Source organism: Pteronotus mesoamericanus, unplaced genomic scaffold (genome assembly GCF_021234165.1).
Source record: "Pteronotus mesoamericanus isolate MK-2021 breed Mesoamerican mustached bat unplaced genomic scaffold, CSHL_Meso_final contig_24, whole genome shotgun sequence".
NCBI lineage: Eukaryota > Metazoa > Chordata > Mammalia > Chiroptera > Mormoopidae > Pteronotus > Pteronotus mesoamericanus.
The window spans coordinates 509,178-527,974 of NW_026555100.1; the positions used below are offsets into that span (position 1 = coordinate 509,178).

Genomic DNA, 18,797 nt, shown 5'->3' on the forward strand with positions numbered 1-18,797 from the left:
GTTTTCAATATGGTTCTTTCTTCCCAGCACTGGGCGAGACCATTCTTTTCCCCAGTCTGAACTTTGATGTGAGAATCTAGGCAAATGGGCACAGGCCTTGTGAAGAATTTGGTCCCCAGATGGGATGACCCCGCTCAGGGCTGCAGGCCATGCCGAGGCCTGGGGTCCAAGATGGCGTCTCTCCCCAGTGTTCTCTGAGGCCTCTGGCCCCCCTCTGCCCCTCTACTTTAGGCTCCGCCAGGCTGGAGTTGGTCTGCAGGGGCTAGAAGTATTATCCCCTCTGGTTAGATTTGGAAGCACAGGACACAGCCCTGGGCTCCACAATCTGAGCTCTTGGTCCTCAGCTCCTGCAGTCTCTCGGGTGGCCTCTGGCTCTCTACGTGCCCGGGTCTCGCTGGTGTGCCTTGAGGGGTAGGTCCTGGTGACCCCGGAGGCCCCACCTCAAAAGTCTCAGGCCTCACTCAGCTTCTCTGACTTCTCCAGCTCTGCCCACAAGTTGGAGACCCCGGCTGGGCCCCTGGCTGAGCACCGGGCTGCTTGCCCCTCCTGCCTAGAACAGGATGTGTGTATCAGGAGGTGAAGGAGAGTGTGGGGTCGGGGTGGGGAGTGGCCTTGGGAAGAGACTTCCTGAAGCCAGATCGGTTTACCACAGTCAGTTGGGCCCAGGACGGCACAGCTGTGAGTTATAAATGTCCCTGTCAGAGCCTGGGGCAAGAGGCCCTGCTGCCAGTGGAGGCGCCAGGGCCCAAGGCTCCCACTCCTCTGGGAGCCTCCCCAGACAAGGCCCCCCTTCCAGGAGACCCTCCCCCAGTGTCCAGCCCTCAGGACCTCCAGGCTCTCTCGACTCCTCTCTGAGATGCAAGGTGGAGGGTCCTAGCACGACAAGCCCCTGCCCACTCCTCACCCTTCCAGGTGCAAATGCTGTGGTTCCAGCTACCTCCAGAGCTCTGAGGGAAGGGGCCATCCGGGGCCTCCACCCGGCACAAAACCTGGGGCTTGGCACACAGCCAGCCACCCTGGTGACAGCCTCAGAGGCAACTGTTCCAACTCGGCAACCTGCTTCCCACAGCCCCAACGGCCCCTTGTGACTGCCCACGGGGGCGCACACAGGTTGGGGTAGTGGGGCGGAGGTGGGGACAGGGCTCCAGCCTACAGTGCAGGGGCGGGGAACCCTGCACATCTGGGGTGTCCTTCAGATCTTCCCTGGGGTCTCATTCTCCTTGCCTGCCCTCCTTCGAGGTTCCTCAGCCTAGGCCGTGGGGCATGGGGTGCAGTCTGGGGTGCTCAGAGGCAGGCCTGCACATAATGTGGCTGTCTGCAGGGAGAGAAGTTAGGTTCCCCCAGCCCCAAGGCCTAGGCCCTCCTGCTGGGGCCGAAAAGCGGGCAGGTAAGGGCCAGCCCTGGAAATGCAATAATGGTAACAGAAATAGACAAGGGGTGGTCCAGGTTGGCAGGGCCTGAAGCTTACACTACTTTGGAGGTCCTCTTTAGAAATATACATAAAATTACAAACACGTATTTAGAATGAGAAAATAAATGACAACAAATGCCCAGAGACTTAGCAACCCAGGCCCCTTTAAAATGTTACCGGAAATGCTTACACAGAGATGTACCCCACAGTACCCCGGTGCACTCCCACCTAGAATCCTCTGCAGTTGCCAGCCAAACTCCCACCTTGACCGGTGCAGTGCAGGCGAGGGGTTTGGAGGCTGAAGCTCCATGGGTGCCCACGTATATCCGCCTCTAATCAATAAGAGTTTTGAAACTGATGACAAGAATAGTACCTAACATTAATGGATCTTTATCTGGTACTGTCCGAAGTACTGTGAATTAACTCATTTAATCTAAACACAACCTATCAGGTAGGCACTATACCCATTTTAACAGATGAGAATACAGACACAGAAAGGTTAAGAAAGCAGTCCAAGGTTACACAGCTAGGATATGAGCCCAGATAGCCTGGCTTTGGTGCTGCTGGGAGCCCTCCATCGCTGCTCCCTGCTACTGCTCTGGAGGGCCTGGGACAGTTCTCTCTCCCTCGGAGGCTCCAACAGCAGCAGCACCAAGGACCGACATGGAGGTAAGCCCTGTTCTGATTAAACCATCCCTCCATTCCACACAAATGCTTACACACTGGCACGAAGACCTCGATAGTATATGGTCTTCTGCTGTCTTATGCTGCACAGGGCATGCTGGGATCCTCTCTATGGGTAGGAGGGGTCACCAACTGGACTTTCTGACGTTGGGGAGCTGTCCTAGGGAAGGGTTGGACCAGCCCAAAAGGGACTGCAGATGGGGGTAGGGGGTGGGGTTTCCTGAAGGTCATGCAGCATGCTGTCTAACTCTCTCATTTTACAGATAAGAAAAGGGTGGCTTGGAGAAGTGACTTGTCAAGGGTTACCCAGCAACTGTGACACCATGTGAGGTCTGAGGGTAGTCTCTGTAGGGGTGGGACAGGTCACCAGCAGCCTGGGGGTGACCAAGGCCAGGGGCTGGTGGGCCAGGCTGGCCAGACAGCAAAGGGAGGAGGCACCCTGCCTTTTGGCCTCCTCGGAACAGTGCCTTTGTTTTCTCTCTTTGTTTTCCATCTGCCCAGCCCCCGCAGCCTTCCAGGCTTCCCCTGATTGTGTGCCGGGCGATAAAAGGGCAGATGAGCAGGAGATCTCTGGCGGCAGTGGGGTCACCTCGCACAGACACGGTGGCGGCGGGTGGGTGGCTGAGGGGGGCCCTGGGCGGGTTATCAGTTCACCACCAGCTGCCCCGGGCGCTTCTCTGAGGGGTGCTTTGCACGAGGCTCTCAGACTCCTTTCAGCAACCTTGGAACGAAAGCACACAGCCTCCAATTTACAGAGGAGGAGACTGAGGTTCCAGAAACTGCAGCCAGGTCCGGAACCCTGACCTCTGACCTCTCCGCCACCCAGGTGACACCTGGCCTAGCCTAAGTCATTTTCCCTCTACATCAAGAACTGGCTGTTTTCAGACTGTTCAGGAAGAAAGAGAGAAAAGGATCAGCCAGGGCCTCGACCACCAATGTCTGGGGAGCTGGGCCAGCAGGGAGCGCCCGTGAAGTCACTCATCTGCACCTCGTCCCTCCGGGTGAGATGGAGCAGTCTGACTTCCTGGCTTCCCTGAAACAGAGTCCCCTTTAAATGGTCTCTGAAGGCAAATGATTCCTTTGTGGTGGGCTAATTCCTACTGATTGCAGGGCTGGGGAGAGAAGGGCATGACCCAGGGGCACTGCTGACCTGGTATGGGATGGGGCAGCGGTGGCCTACAGGCCAGGCCAGGGACTGGCCAATCCTGCCCTCGGGTTCCTGCTGCTGACCCTGGCCTCATCAGCCTGGCCTCCTGACCTGATGTTCTCAGACCTTCCCTAAGTGTGTCCCCAGCTTCAGTTACTAGATACTGTAAGCCACATCCTGTGTCCCATCTAAACTATTTACATATTATTATTTAAATCACTTTGAACCAATCACTTTCATTTTACTTAACCAAAGCAATATCGTCTGCAAAACTGCAGGTTTGATGTCTTAATTATATTTTTTCCAATTCACATGAAAATATGTAGCATTAAGGTCTGGAATTCACATCCTTGCGCATGCCCTGACAGTCTACGGTGCATAATGCCCAGGACTGGGTGCAGGCCAGTCTGGGGGGAGCTGGCCTAAGCTCAGGGAGTGGGACTTGGTAAGTGGGCTCAGGGGGCTGTGGGAGGAGAGCCCTGTGCTGGAGGGGAAAGTGGGAGGAGGCTCAGGTTCCCAGAAGGGTACTCGAGGGTTTGGTTTGCTTCCAAGAGCTTAGACCAGGCTACCTCTTTCCTTCATTTGGGCTGGAGTGTGGTCCAGATACTTGTCTCGCTGCAGATAAAGCCATAACCCTGCAAATTCCTCCTGACAACAGATCCATACATTGGGACGAGCACTGGAGGGGTAGCCCGGGCACATTGGTCAGGGGTCTGTCTCTACCACTGCCTTACTGGGGGGATGTTGGACCTCACTCAGCCTCAGTTGCTACATCTGTACAGAAACAGTGGATGAGCCAAAGGTTGCTTCCAGCTCTGTCAGCCCAACTGCAGCCCCCTGAAACCTCAGTGACGTGTGGTGCTCCCGGTGACCCCTGAGCCTCAGACAAACCCTCTGATGACCCATGTGGACCTCCCTTGACCCTTTCCGCCAACACCAGATTGGGGGCCTCGGGTAGCATCTGGGGGTGAAGAGGGGAGACAGGGCCATCCTGTGTGACAGCTATAAAATTAGATAATCAGCTAATCACCAGCAAATTAGCATCCCATTTTAACATAGAACAAATATAGTATTTACGTAAAAGTTGTTAGGAGTTTCTCTCTTTTTAATTAGCAGAAATAAATGCAAAATGAATGGTAATTAGTCAGATGATGGATTCGGTAGTACAATTATGCCTGCAGCAGTGCCCTAGTCCTTACACGCTGCGTACTCTGAGGAATCAGAGGAGCCTATTTATATAGTTTATTTATAAAACAAAGTTAGCAGGAACAGAGGGATGTGGCCTGGGCAGTGCTGGGGGAGGGGTCTGGGCTGCAGGGGCAGGGCCCTGGGAGGAGAGAGAGCTTTAGTGGCCAAAAAATGGGGTGAGGGGTGCTTAGCGTTGGGTTATGACAGTGCACTGCCAGGGCCCCCACGTGTCTATTTCAGGCCCCGCATGTGTCGCTGAGAATGACCTCCCGGCAGGAAGTAGGCTGGAGTGGTGTGGAGGGGCTGGCAGCAGCTGTTCCAGGCACTCCTGTCTTTCTCTTTCTCTCCCTTGGTCCCCATTCTTCTCTTCTTTGCTAGGCCTGTTTCTTCACTGGGCACTTTACTATGCGGCACTCTGAGGCATTTTCTTCTAGAATACTCTTTCCTCCAGGAACTCAAGGGGAACCAGGCCTAGGAACAGTGCACGCGAACAGTGGGATTAATGGTTAAGTTCCAGACCAGTAGGGCACCCAGGGGAAGGACACGGGCAGGAGTCCTGAGAGGACGCAGCCCAAGAGTTGGGTTTCGAAGGATGTGCAGAAGTTTTCTGAGGTGGGAGGTAGCAAAAGGACTTGCATGTGCAAAGGCAAGGAGGTGGCAAATAGCATCCTGAGACAGCAGGAATGAGAGCCTCTGGGGTGTGCCGGCTGGAGGAATAGGCAGGGTCTCACTGTGATGGGTCCTGGATGCCAAGCTAAGGGTTTGGACTTGATTCTGGAAGCCTGGAAAGGTCTAAACGGAGGGGCACCCTTCCCATCCACAGCTCTTTTCTTAGCTTCCCCTCCCCCACCCCCAGAGCCAGGGAGAGGGCCAGGTTGACAGGCCATTACAGGCAGCTGGTACAGCTCAGCAGAGCGAGCATGGAGCAGGAGGCTAACCTGATTAGGAGGGACAGGAGGTTTGTCTGTGGGCAAGGGAGGGAGGGTAACCGCTCTGAAGGCAAAGGGAAGGGGGGGCCTGGGCCACTGCTGGGACTCCTGAGTGAGGGGCCTATCTCCCCTAGAACAGAGGCCCCTGCCCTGCCCTGCCCTGCTCTGCCCCCAACCCTGACTGCTGGGGAAGCTTCACACAGCCTGGGGGGAGGGGAAGCAGCACCGCCTGCGAACCCCTCCACACCACCGCCCCGCCCCCCCGCCGCCGCCCACCCCTTTCCTGCTCAAACCCCAGTTCCACCATTGCCAAGTATGTGACCTTGAAGAGCCACTCCCAACTCCAGGCTACACATTCTTGTCTCTAAAACAAAGGCTTGAATTAGAATTCCTGAGAGGCAGTGGCGAACTCAGCACACAGTCCTGTCCCCATCCTGTGTAGTTTTATGGACATGGGGTTACTAAAACCCCTGTGACTTTGAGGGGTTTAGGTGAGAGAGGCACTCTCCAGCTTGCCACAGTCCCTGCCAAGCCCTCCTGCCTTACTCCAGCCCACTTCGCAGGCTTGCGTGGCATGCTGCGGCCAGTGAGTTGAGACCCCTGTCCGGTGACCACCAAGGTCTTTCTATGTGACAATCTGGGCTTAGCAGACAGAAGAAGCCCAGGGGTGGGCCAAGGGGTGGCAGCAAGGCTGGCTGGTAGTAAGAGAGGCTTCTTTCCTTGTCAGACGGATGGGAGCACAAAGGCTGCGCCCGGGGCCCGGAGCGCTTCTGGTCTCAGCAGCAACAGCTCTCCCCCCACTCAGTGATGCCCTCGACTCAGGCTGCCCACCTCTAAATTGGGAACAAAAATGCCTGCCCACCCAAGCCCTGGAGTCATGGAAAAGCTCAGTCAAGTCCGTGCTCCTGGCCGTGATCTGAAAGGCAAAGCGCTGCCTAGTTTTGAGCGAGCCTTGACTTTGATCCCGGAGTTGCCAGGGATTTCACAAAGGGAAGTTACCCACTCCCCAGTGTGGACGGCTCTCTAACCTTCCGAACTGCCCCCTTAAAAGAGCAGTGACAGGCAGCCCCATCAAGGTCTAGAAATGGGAGCGGCTGTCACCCTCAGGACCGTGCTCTGAACTTGTAAGGAAGACAAAGATCACACTGCACCACTTCTCTGTTCTGTAAGTTGGGCTCCTGCCTCAGGCCAAAATCAATAAAATATCTCCACTCTGATTGTTTCACTAGCACAAGGGGCTGGGCCTCTTGCGGTGACATTCCACCGCTGGCGGGCACTGCGGGTCTCCCTTTGTCACACAGCCTCAGCCCCACCGCAGGCGGCAGTGACATGTGGGGTGAGGGTGGGGGATGGGCGGTGATGGGGGCCGTGCACGGCCTCGCAGAAATGCTCTAAGTACCTCTCCAAAGACAAGCCCAGTGCTGTTCATCAACTGGTTTGCAGGGCTGTGAGAAATCAATGGCATTTGTGCTGAAAACTCATCATTAGGACAGGAAAAACTCTGCAATGGAATTGATTTGTTTAAATATAATAACACAATTTAACAGAGAACTGTGGGGGTGGGGAAAGGACTGGGTCAAACAAAACAGGGAGCGATAGCTCAGAGGACCTGAGAGGAGCCAGCCGTGAAAAACCCTCCTAGAGGGAGGCCCAACCCCAGCGCTTCCCCCCTGCCCCTTCCCCACCTCCCCCAAACCTCTGAATCCAGGAGGCCAGAGAGGGCACACGCTGTGACCCAGTGTGAGATGGCTCAGGTCTGGTTTCAAAATGTCCCTCTACAGCCTTCAGCTGGGCCGACAAGCCCAGCTAGTCATTGCTGTGTTGTTCTTGGAAGTGACTTTGGCTCGGCGAACACCGGTTCAACCCAACAAACTCTCATTAGGCACCCACTGTTTTTTAGGCACCTATGAGACCATGGGGGAAACATAATAAATCCTGGCCCCAGCTCCAAAGGCATTCATTCCATGGGAACAGGGTGGGGAAGGCGGGTGACAACCGGAGGTGAGGGAGGGCTAGCCTTGCTGAGGTTTTAGGAACTGCGGGAGGACGGAGGGCAGAGAGGGAACCCAGAGGGGCAGACGTGGAGGGGCCAAATAACCAGGAGGCGCCCAGCTGGAGGAGAGGGCCCTCGTTTCTTGAATATGGCACCTGCCTGCCCTGATTATGATGATGATGAGGAGGAGGAGGGGGGGAGGGGGAGGGGAGGGGAGGGGGAGGGGCGCTGACTTTATTAATCCTCAAAATGTTCCAGGACCCTGGAAACGCTAAACATGTGTCACTTCACTGACTCTCACCATCCTGTGAAGAATGGGCTATTATTACTCACACTTCACAAATGACACCACTAAGGCTCAGAGAGGTTCAGTGACTACCTGAGGTCACACAGCCAAGATGAGATGAAGCTAGGGTCAGATCTCCGAGCTTTGTGCTCCAGCCACTGAATATCCTGTCCTCATGGGGGCTTGGCCTCCCTGCACACTGGAGAGACAGATGGCTCCTGCCGGCCCCTCCAGGAGCTGGGGCTTGGGATGCACTGGACAGTTCAAGGGCAAGTCTGAGGAATGGCATGGAGTGGTCAGTGCATCAGGCTGGCGTCCTGGTCACAGTGAGCTCAGCGCTGCAGCCTTGGTGAGGGTGGCACATGGGGCAGAGCTGGGTGGGCACTCAGAGTGCACTGCTACCTCACACATGCCCTCTTCCATGCCCCTGTGCCCCGTCCCCGCCCCACCCCCCCCACATCTCCTGCCCCTGGGTAGGTGTGCCTGTGGAGAAAAGTGATGAGTTAGGTCCTAGAAAGTCATGCTTGGAGATGTGCCTGAAAGACAGGCCCAGGCAGGGAGAGAGGGCCAGGAGAGGCTCAGCCCTTGTGTGAGGGCAGGGACAGCACACCTGAGTCCTGGGGAAGGACAAGCAGCTTGGGCTGCCTCACTGAACTCAAGAAGGCATTACTCTCAGCCTCAGAATTTGGACTTTATTCCTGATGACAGTGGGAAGCCAGGGAGGGCAGTGGAGGGCTGGGAAGGCTTTAGTCATTGAGAGGCAAGAAGAGGGTGAGACCTACATGCCAGGAGAGGTTGTGGGTGCTAAATGGGACACAGAGCCAGAGATGGTTAAGGGCATCGAACCAACTGTGGGGGTGTGGGAGACAGAAGTGTCAAGCGCAACTCAGGCATCTTCCCAGCTGCTTCGCTGACCCAGCGGTTGCTTGAGTCAATATGAATTGAGCAGGATCCCAAGGAACACTGGGCCCCTCCCCCCAGGAAGTCCTGACCTGGGGGAGGGTACTGCTGGCTAGCAGGCCGCCACCAAGTCCGCTCTGTCCCCCTGCTGACCTTTCTCCTTTGTCAGCAGAGCTTTCCATCAATGCACCGGAAGGGCCAGTACAATCTCTCCAGGCTGCCTGAGCCAGGGCCGGGGGCGGGGGCTCACTCCGCCTTCCCTCTTTTAAGCAAGAGTTTACCAGAGTGTCTCTAGAAAGCAGGGAGCAGAGGTGCCAAAGCCCTCAGTGCAGACAAGGAGACTGAGGGCCGGTGAGGGGCAGCCTGGGACCCACTGGGCCTGACCCAGGTGTGGGAAGGGGCCCGGTCCAGAGCGCAGCAGCCAGCTCCAGAGCCAAGGAGGGGGTCCGGGTGCCCAGCAGGCTTAGGAGTAGAACACGTCAATTGCCCTGGTGGTCCCGGAACCGAGAGGTTTCTGGGATGTGGAACTCACAGCACTAAAACTGGACAGTCCCAGGCAAACCTGAATGGCTGGTCACCCTGGCACGGCTGAGTGAGATCTGCTTTTCAGTTCTACTACTTTCAGACTGTATGTGACTTCTCTGTGCCCCAGCTCCCTCATCTGGAACATAGAGCTTATAGGAGGACCTTGTATATGGTTGCCATGAAGATTAAATAATGTATGTAAAGTGCTTAGCATCTGACACAGCATCTGATACTAATCACTCAACAAACGGCAGGTGGTGGCTGTTACTGCCACCGACTGCTACTGTTACTTGTACAGCTACTTGTACGTCCCAAGCGCTCACCCTATGCCAGACCCATTCAAAGCACCGTATGTATGCACCTAATTTACTCTCACAATGCTTATGGGGCAGGGGCCATATTATTCCCATTTTCAGATCAGGAAACCAAGGTGCGGAGGGGCTAAGCTACTGGCCCTTGTTCTCAGAGTCGGCAAGTTCAAAAAAACAACTTCCATTTCCAGAGAGCTAATAACCCCACAGCCACGGGCATGTGGACCAATGTCAACACAATTCTGTTCACACTACTCAAAGCAAGAACTGGACAAACACAGCGGGGCAGGGGTCCCAGGCCACCCTGGACGTGCACAGAATGGGCAGACCTTCTGCTCCTGGTCCAAACACACCAACCAAATGTATTAGGTTTTTAGGGTCTATTTACACAGCAAGAGAAAGAGAAAGAGAAAGCGGTATCCATGCCTACCCCTGCCCCACAGGCCCAGCTCTCTGGGTCTGGCACTCTGCACATCACCTCATGCAATTTCTACAATAACACGACAAGGGCAGTTGTGCCGCCCGTCTCAGAGATGAGAATAGAGAGGCGGAGATCGCACACCTGGATTTAAATGTATCCAGCTCCAAAGTCTGGGCTCCTCTTGGCTGCTCGTGTGACAGGCTGAACACGCAGTGTGAGGGCAGGGGCCCGCGACTTTACACTTGTGTTGGGCACGGTACGGGACTGAAGATGAGCACTGGGTAACTCCAAGGGTGAGGAGCACAGTCTCCCATACACTTAGAGTCCAGGTCGCCTCGGAGAAACTCCAGCAGATCAAGAGAGGGGGACCTAAGCACCCCGGGGTAGGGTGGCCAGCCTGGCAGGGTGCTGCACCCAGGGAGAAAAGGGGGTGGGTGCCAGGGTTCAGGCAGGGGACCATCACCCCATACCTGGGGAGCAGGTAGGCCTTGCCGTCTCAGGAGTTGAGCATCCAATGCCATTGCTGTCCCAACCCCTAGGAAGTCCTCAGCACAAGAACTGCATACTCACAAAGCAATCAGCTTCCAGCACCCAGGAAAAAGGTCACCGAGGCAGGCGGGCTGGCGCTGGCTGGGCAGGGGCCCCAGGAAGCTGGGCCCAGTTATTTTTAGCATCTTGATTCAAGAGGGAGGAGGCTCTCTTCCCCACCAGGTAAATGTCAGTGCCACTGGCGGACCCTGCTAATTAAAGTAGCTGGAGCTGAGGAGAAGAGACAGTGACTTGGCCATCTGCCCTCCAGCTCCTCGACCCCCTAGGGCTCTCTTCCTCCACCTCCTCTTCCCAAGCCCTGGCCCCACCTGTCTGGGGCCCTGAGCAGGAAACACTGGCTCAGCTTCAAAGGAGCTTGACCAGCGGCCTGGAATCCTGGGCTTGGGTCCTGGCTTGGCTGCGTGAACCTAGCCAAGTCTCATCTCTCTTCTCTGACTCTAGTTTCCTTCTCTGGAAAATGGGCGCCTGCTAAGCCCACCTGATACCAGGAGGGTTATGACAGGAACCGGGGTCACAAAGAGACTCTGCATGAGGGCAGCTTGCCCTTCATGCTGTGGGAAGGTTGCAGTGTTGTTCAAAAAAGAATTCTGGGCTTCCCGAGAGTCACCTGGGCCAGCCTGTAGCAGACGGGGCCTGAGCTGGCTGCTGGGAGAATTTGCACAATCCCAAACACTGGGAATCCAAGAGTGTGTGCCTGATAGGGGAGAGTGACAGAGAGACCGCTGCGGGCTAGCGGAGGCTCAGCAAATACAGTCTGGGCTGAGCCCAGAGCCAAGCGACAGCCTGCACCCAGAGGGGCACCAGACACCCATGGGGCCCACAGCAGATCACAGGGCTCAAAGGGTCAGCTCCTCTCCACTGGGGTCTGAGCCCACCCACAGCCTTGCAGAGGGCCACCTACTCCCTCCCTTCCCCGAAGCAGGATAGAGAGGGAAGCCTACCCCAAACTCTCAGCTCTGAAGTCCACTCTGGGAGCTGGACCCTTAGCCCATAGGTGGGCCCGCCCCAGGGGTCTAATACCGCTTCCATCTTTGTTGGTGACACTGCCAGCACACCTCATGAGTTTGAGGTCAACCTTCCCCAGCCAGAGAGAAGCCCCGGGTCTAGCAGCAGTGTCCCGAGCCAGCTGCCCAACTCCTGGAGGAGGAGAAAAGCCCAGGATTCTGGCCCCTGCTCGCACCCTCCCCAAAGGCAGATCTTCCACTGTGGCACTGGCCCTGCCGTGGCTGCCGGGTGCCTGAAGTGCCCAGGAGATCCAAGGAAACTAAAACACAGAAGTGGGGCAGTGATCTACCCAGGGACTTTTCGCAAGTCAGAAGGAAAAGTGCATACTTCCTCCTTCTGCCATCTGGCCTCTAGGGGGCATCTCCAGCCTCATTCCTTCACTGTCCAGTCTCAGCCCCACTGATCTGTCTCAAGTATGCCTGACTCTGGGCCTTGGCCGCAAAGGTCCCTTTGTTTGGAATGTTTTCACTTCGAAGTCACAATCATTCTTCTGGGCCAGCTGAAACTCCACCTCCTCCAGGAAGCCCTCCCTGCTCTCTAGTCACTCACAGCACCTAGACACTTGTTCCCGATAACAAAGATCCAGCAGCCTCCCAGACAGCAGGCCGCTGGACACCCTGCTGTGGCTCAGTGGAAGGGACTGATGAGGAATGTGGATGGCCCCCCTGGTTTCCCAATTCCACTTTCCTTCTTCATCCTCTTGCATCTTGTCAGCTTTCAAATCGGGCCCTCACTCAGGAGCATTCTCTCTGCCATGGCCTCTGGCCTCCAATCCCCAGGCTTCACTCAGCTCTCTGGGTAAACAGATGGGAAGAGAAGCTCTAATGGTAGCAGGCTCAGCGGGAGGTGGTGATTACAGGAGGTGGAATACAAACCAGGACAAACAGAGCCAGGTCTGAGCCCGCCCTACGCAGTTCTCAGCAGTTCTCAGTCCCGGTTCTGGGCGGATCTCCAAAGACTCCCAGAACTTTCCTGGTCATACTCTCTGAGGTCCCTGCCCCTCTGGGGTCAGTCTTGCGTTTTTGCAAACACCATATCCCAAGGCCAGGTCACTGCTGCTGCAGGTCTTGCACCCTGCCAGCAGCTACACCTGTCATGCATCCAAAGCAGTTTAGAGTAGCAGTGAGCTCAGCTGAAATCCTGGCGCACCATACAGGGAGGCACTGGGGGTGTACCCTCCTATCTCTTAGCCTCAGCTTCCTGACCTGTACCATGAGGGGTTGGGCCAGATAATTTCTAAAGACCGTTGCTCCTAAAAGTGGCCAGGATGCTAGGATTCAAATAAAGATGCCGCCATTGCATCCCCACCCCGTGTCTGCTCCCTCCCAGCAAGATCACCGAGGCTTTGGACCCAAGGACATAGGGCATGGGCGTGGCTGTCCTCAAACTCCAGAGCTCAGTGAGTGCCTGGTGAGCAAACACCAGCAGGAGGGAGAAGCACCCAGAGGTGAGTAACACTGAAGGAACCCTTCAAGGCGTAGTTTACCAATCCCAGCCTGTCCTAGGAAAGACCCTTTGGTGGCCAAGGTGATGGGTCCCTGGAGTACACACGTAGCCCCACATACCTACACAGGTGATCACATACAGTCAGCAAGGATCCTGCTGGACCCTGGGAGAGTCAGGGGAGGGACACAGACCTGCCTTTCCCCCGACCCCCACCACGGGAAGGATGCCTCCTGCTGGCCCGTTCACTTCCTACTCCTGCCGTAGTGATACCGTGTGACCCTGAGCTGGATTCTGGGCCCCTCTGTCCCCATCACATCACTGAACAGATTCGTCCATGTCTCCCTTCTAACCCAGGCGGGGGCACAAATGGTGGGCAGTCTGGAGGGAAGAGCTGATCCTCCCAGCTCCTACTGCCTTCACCCACTGATGGCAACCACCTAAAATACTCTACACTGGAGACTCCGTGACCTTTGCCATAGGCTGGGGCTGTACTACTCACCCAGTTCCTCGGATGCAGATTTACTGTCAGATGCCTGGCATAACACACTCTGGCTGGGGAAGTGAATGGATCACCCAGAAAACTTTGGTAGGTACTAAAGTGCCTGCCACAGACAGTTCGATGTAGTGGGGAAAACATGTAGTTATAATGGCATCAGATAAAGTTGGGCTGAATCCCAACTGCACCAATAGCTCTGTGACCCTGCATATGTTCCATAACCTCTCTGTGCTTTGAGTTTCCTCATCTGCACAGTGGAGATACTCCCTCCCAAGCTTCTCTGAGTTGTTGGGGCCCTTGAGATCAGTGTAGTTTGTGACCCCCTAACTTTTCCTACCCCTCTGACCAATGAACAACTGCTCGGAGAAGGGAAGCGACTTGTCCAAGGTCACAAGGCAGGTCCACAGCAGGACTGAGGCTTGACAGAAGGTCCTTCTCAGAGGGTCTGCCAGGACAGCGGCCCCATTCTGCTCACCCAGGCAGCGTTCCACCTCAGGCAGGAACGACCAGTGGACTGTAGACTATTTTCAGCTCCAGGCTGGGGTAGGGGTTTCAGGGTTAGGGCATGCTGCAAAGGCTGAGGGTGGAAGGGCCTGGGCTATAGGCAACAAATTCCAGGCAGAGAGAGGGGGTGTGCATTCTCAGCTGGTGCTGAAGACTGACAGGCACGCCACATGGGAACCCTGGAATCCCAGCTCCGCGTAGCCACGGCCAGGCTGTGAGCTGGGCTTAGTATTCAAGGTCTTTGTAGCCAGCCCCAAACCTGCCCGAGTAACCCTGGAAGTCTGCTGACTGACAGCTGATGGCACATGCTGGCAGCATGAAGCCACAAACCAGGGGCTGCAGGGGCTCGCCAGAGAGCGTGGCCGTCACTTCATGTCCCGCCCACAGAGCTCTAATCAACAGCTGTTTGGGATTGCCTCAGATGAAACCCAAACCCAGCCTAACCCCAATCCCTGCTGTCCCCTACATCTTTTTAAAAATGAGAATCCAACCATGTCACTCTCCTGTGTGGCCACAGCCCTTGGGACCAGATCCATCACTCACCTCTGCCTGCTGGCCCACCATCGATCCATTTGCAAGGGGCACTAGCCACACTCCAGGCTCTGTGTGAGCATTTATATGGCTTAATTCACTGAATTCCTCATCACTCAGTGAGGCAGGTTCTATTGTCTCTACAGATGAGGAAACGAGGCACCGAGAGGTTAAGTCACCTCTGGAGTCACAAAGAAGCAGAAACAAAGGGGCAGAGTTGGGAAACTACAAAGCCTGAGCCCAGAGTCATACCCTGAGTCATGTCAGTGCCCTCAGCGAGATACCCTTTCAATGTGTCCAGGCTTCGCTGGGGTCCTCTCACCTCTGCCTGATGCGACAGACCCCAAACTGGTGCCACAGACCCCAACTCTCCAGCAACCAACAAGGAAAACACAGATGGAGCAGGGACGACACAGACCCCACCAACCGGCTGTGCCCAAGACTCAGAGGGCACCCAGGCTCCAGGGAGCTGGGGTGGAGTCCCCAAGGGATGAGGAGCAGGGACCCACGGACATCCCCCTGGCAACACCCACAGTGCCCCCACTCCCTCCACAACCTGCTTTCTTCTTGTAAAAATAACAGTTCCTTTCTGCTAAAGCCCTGAAGAGTCCAGGAACTGCTCTCAGCACTGTACATTGGTGGTTACTAATCCTCACAACCACATTGTCCAGGAGAGGGGGCAGGTGGCAACTGTTCCTGTTTCCAGATGAGGAAGCTGAGGCCCGGAAAGGGCAAGAGCTTGTCCATGGTCACAAAGTTGCCTCTCAAACACCCCCCTGACATACATTCAGAGGCTGGGGCTCGGTCTTGGCTCAGAGCTGCCCAGAGACCATGGGAGGGGCTGGAAGCTTTTGTACCCAAGAAGCCCATGACCCCTGAACAGCCCCTTGGAACACACCCCTCCTTGTGTATGCACGTGAGCATGCCCCTGTGTGTGTAAGAATGCCATGTGTTATTAGAGCTTGTGCCTGTGTATCTGTGTGGAGCATCAACACAGAAGTTTGTGAACATGTGTGAGCCTGTATGTGCATGCAAGTCTGTGTGCACATGTGAATGTTTGTAACATGCCTGAGCGGTGTCTGTGTATATATGCACATGAAGGAGTGTGCCTTTTTGCACACATGTGTCTGTGTGTTTACGTATGCAGTGCACAGGTACTCACAGACGCAGGTATGACTGTGGGCTCGGAGAATCCTTGGGACTTGTACATGTGCCTGTACTCCTAGGTGAGAACATCACGCCCATGTGCAAGGAGGCCACCCAAATCTTCTTCTTGTTGAAAATCTCAGTCCTCTTAGAGACATTCTGGACTACAACCTGGTCCACCTCCTCCAAGAAGCCCTCCTGGATTCTAAATTCCTCGCACTCACTCACAACTCGAACATTTATCCCATTCCTCCTGTCCCCATACTGACCCGAAACCAGTCAATTGCAAATCCTGCCAACTTTCCTGCCTTGGTCTCTTGTGATTCTCACTCTTTATCCATGACCATTTCTCTGGCTCTAGCTGAGCCCTCTGACCTCTCACTGGGACCTTGGGACAATTCCACTAGTCTCCCTGCTTTCAGCTGAGGACTTGCTAATGGCTTTTTCCATGCAGATACCTTTAATAGGTCACTACCTGACTTAGAGCACTCCATGGCTCCCCGCTGGCCTCAGGATTTAATTTCCCAGCCTGACACTTGTGGTCCTGTATGATCTCCCCATCCCCTTACCAACCTCATCCTCCAACCTGTTCCTGTGTCCACACAAGGCTACTTACTTTTGAATGCTGTCTGCTCTGCCTCTGTTGTGATTGTGATCTCCCTGCCTCTCCCTTAGAGCACACAATAGGACGTTCTTTTCCCTGTATCCCAGGGCCTGGCGTCAGGCCTGGCATGCAGGCAAGTGCTTAATACAAGCTTGGGAAACTGAACTTGGGAGGCAGAGGAAGAGCCTTATCCAGCCAACATAACCCTCTTCTAGATGGGGCTCATGTGCCATTTCAGGGATCAGAGGCCAGACCTGGCCCATGTCACATCACATCCACATCCAGACAACCAGTAGCCACTGTCACTTTGTAAAAGCCCCCTCCTTTTGCGTTGCGTTGGGAAGGATCCAGAACTACTGACGACACCCACGATCACCTTGATCCTCACCCCGAGAAGAGGCCAGCAGAGGCGAAGTCCAGGGACAGAATAGTCCAAGGGTTAGGGGCTGCTGCACTGGAGCCACACAGGCCCAGAATTGACCCTCATGGGGGCTCAGCCAGGTGTGTGACCTTGGGTAAGTCATTTCCCAACTACAAGGGAAATGTTTTCCTGACTGTATAATGGGGATGATAACAGCATCTAATTCACAAGGTTGTTCTGAAGATGAAAAAGTCAATAACTATAGGGTCTTAGCACAGGGCCTGGCATAGAGTTATGCGCTCAGAATATTAAGAGAATGTCATGATTATTATCCTCATGCATGAGAGGAGAGAACTGAGGCTCCCAGCTTGGGAGGGAGAGGGCTACCCAAAGCTACGCTGGGAGCGGGCAACAGAATCAAACTAAACGTTCAAGTCTGAGCCAGAGCACACTCCCCTCCACTGTTTGGCTCCCTCTGAGAAGAGGAGACCAAGGAAGAAGTGAAAGTAGAAATAAGCCCCTTCCTCTAATTTCTCAGTGATGACAGTCTAGCTCCTGGATTTCCAGGCCCCAAAATAGCACCAGTCGCTCAGCGGGGCCCCCCCCACCAGCAGACACACAATGTGAGGGGACCAGCCCATGCTGCTTACCTGCTAAGGCCCCTGCCCACAATCAGGACTTGAGGCTGCTGAGTGTGTCAAGAGAAGGAGGCAGGGCTAAGGAGGCAGCAGCCCCAGCAGTCCGACTTGTCCAAGCACAGCAAAGTCCTGCGGAGACAGGAGAGGGCACAGTGAGCTCTAAGTCTGACCATGCAGGCGCCCCACAGCTCCCTTCACCGACCTCTAGGTCCCACCTGTCCAGGCCCCTCTGGCCACCTCCTGGAAGGCCGAGCTGGCCCACAGAAGTGGAAGCCCCTCTCGAAACGGGATGCTGCTCCCCAACCCTTCAATAAACGCCCATCTCCTGAACTTTGCATTAGAAGTCCGGAACCAGCCTGGCAGTGAGGTCAGCCCCTCTGTACCCTGTACCTCAAGCAGCAGCCAAACTGGCACAACCCACCATGGTGCTATGGGCCCAGCATGTAGGCCCTCAGCCTTGGGACAGCTGGGTGCTCTGTCTGGAGCCCTTCCCCCACATTTGTGTCTTTCTAAGCCTCCCTGGCCTTTGAGACTCTGCTCAGATGCCTCCACTGAACCCTCTCTGATCTGCCCCTCCTTTCCTTGTTCATCCCCCAGCAGCTTTGGGCTAAGCTGACCATGTCTCCTCCAGCTTTCTAGAGGTCAATGTCCTCCCTGGGCAGAGCTGCTGGACAGCAGGAACAAAGCCTAGTTTTTTTCTCTATCTTCTGAAGCCAGCAAGACCATATAAACTGCTTGATGTTATGGATGAATGAATGAATGACTGATAAATGGTGCAGCAAAGGTATTCAGTGAACAAGCTGAACAGAATTGGCTAACTGACACGTGTCTTGGAATCAGGCTTTCCAAGGGCCTCCTGATGCCATTCCCTATTAGATTCTGAAATACAGGAATCCGGTTAGTGAGAGGAAGGAGACTTGGTGAGGCTGACACTCTTGTCTGTCATTTTACAAATGAGGAAACTGAAGCCCTGAGAGGGGAAGTGTTTCCTCTCATGATCCTGCAGCAAGAGGTGGCAGGGTGGGAGGTAGAGCCCAAGCCCCCTGCCTCTACCCACTGCGCAGAGCTGTCATGGTTAAAGGCTGTTATGGCAGTCAATCCCCAGCTCCTGCGTCCTCCTGCATCAGCTCCTGTAGGCACCTAGCTTCCCTGACTGTTGGCGGATCAGGCCAGCCACGGAAAGCAGCTTCTGGGTAAAACCGAGAGCAGGCAGTGGGAGGACCCTGGCATAGGAAGAAGTGCTGTAGGAGAGACTGCGCTCAGAATAGGGCCACCTGGTCTGATCGCCCTACTTCCCCCAGTCTGGAGGCCTGAGGCTAGGGGAGGGCCAAGAGGGGACATTACAGGGAGCAGCAGAGTCAGAGACATCCCTCTGCCCATCTTCAGCTTGGGGACTTTTCTAAAACCCCCACTGACCACGTCACTCCCCTCCCAGAAACCCTCTTGTACCTTCCAAACACTGCTGGTGGGGCACACACCATTCATCGCCTTGGAGAAAATAGTTTGGAAGTATCCCCTACCCTGCGGTCTATAAGTGACCCAGCATTTCTACCCTCCACAGAAACACGGGCATGTGGTCAACCAGACAGGTATGCTAGTATGTTCACAACAGTGCTATTCACAATGACCAAAAAATGAAAACTTCCCAAATAATCATCAACTATGGAATTAGATAAATTGATGTATACATGGAATACCACACAGCAGTAAGAATGAATGATC

At 55.0% G+C, this 18,797-nt stretch overlaps 1 protein-coding gene across 4 annotated transcripts in view; it reads right to left on the reverse strand.

The window, feature by feature from the left end:
* ZMIZ1 (zinc finger MIZ-type containing 1) overlaps nt 1-18,797 on the reverse strand; it is a 227,242-nt gene that overhangs the window by 163,962 nt on the left and 44,483 nt on the right. For all 4 annotated transcript variants that reach the window (XM_054572487.1, XM_054572489.1, XM_054572490.1 and 1 more), the window contains exon 2: nt 17,088-17,204. The gene's annotated coding sequence lies outside the window, so the exon portion shown is untranslated. The remainder of the gene's footprint in view (nt 1-17,087; nt 17,205-18,797) is intronic.